The following is a 595-nucleotide window of genomic DNA, read 5'->3' as shown; positions in this document are numbered from 1 at the left end:
AACAGTACATACATAAAGAGTATAGAGTTAATATGTATCTACAGATTGATACAATGGCTCCTGATTCCTGTAAGTTAGATGCTGGAGGCACACGTGTAGCTGGCTTCTTCAGAGTTCTGCACAGTATAGGGTACAATAAGAGACAATGACTTACAGTGCTGTGATGAAGATCTCCCGGCTTAATCCCTGCAGATCAGAGTCCTGGGCTGCTAGAAGAGACTTATCGGGGATAGGTAGGTCCTCCCCTGCTTCCCCGGCTTGTATCTCACATGCAGAGCAGAGGTTCCAGGCGACTAGCTCCCATTCACTGGTGCCATTCACTTTATTGCAGGCAGCGGGCGCCCCCAGCCTCAGCCAATGAGCCCTGCAGGCTGAGCCGGCCCCCTTCCAGCTGCCCAGCTCACAGCAGTGCGTCTGCCTCCAGCTGTGCTCGGCCACACCCACCCTCCCTCCTGGCCAATCACTATCATTGACATGACTGCTGGTTGTCACAGCCCCAGTGTAGTCAGCTGGAGAAGCAGGGCCATTCAGATCAGTGGCCATGCAGTCTCCATACAGACATGTTCTCCTGCTTGGGCACATGTACAGATAGCTG

At 53.1% G+C, this 595-nt stretch overlaps 1 protein-coding gene across 1 annotated transcript in view; it reads right to left on the bottom strand.

The window, feature by feature from the left end:
- The window catches only part of PITX3 (paired like homeodomain 3), a 92,602-nt gene extending 92,262 nt beyond the window's left edge, over positions 1-340 (bottom strand). Inside the window, exon 1 of the mRNA XM_044298820.1 lies at positions 155-340. The gene's annotated coding sequence lies outside the window, so the exon portion shown is untranslated. The remainder of the gene's footprint in view (positions 1-154) is intronic.
- Between the last annotated feature and the right edge of the window lie 255 nt (positions 341-595).

The sequence above is a fragment of the Bufo gargarizans genome, chromosome 6 (assembly GCF_014858855.1).
Source record: "Bufo gargarizans isolate SCDJY-AF-19 chromosome 6, ASM1485885v1, whole genome shotgun sequence".
NCBI classification, from domain to species: domain Eukaryota; kingdom Metazoa; phylum Chordata; class Amphibia; order Anura; family Bufonidae; genus Bufo; species Bufo gargarizans.
The sequence above is the reverse complement of the archived record's forward strand: the minus strand, read 5'-3'. Positions and strand labels throughout refer to the sequence as shown.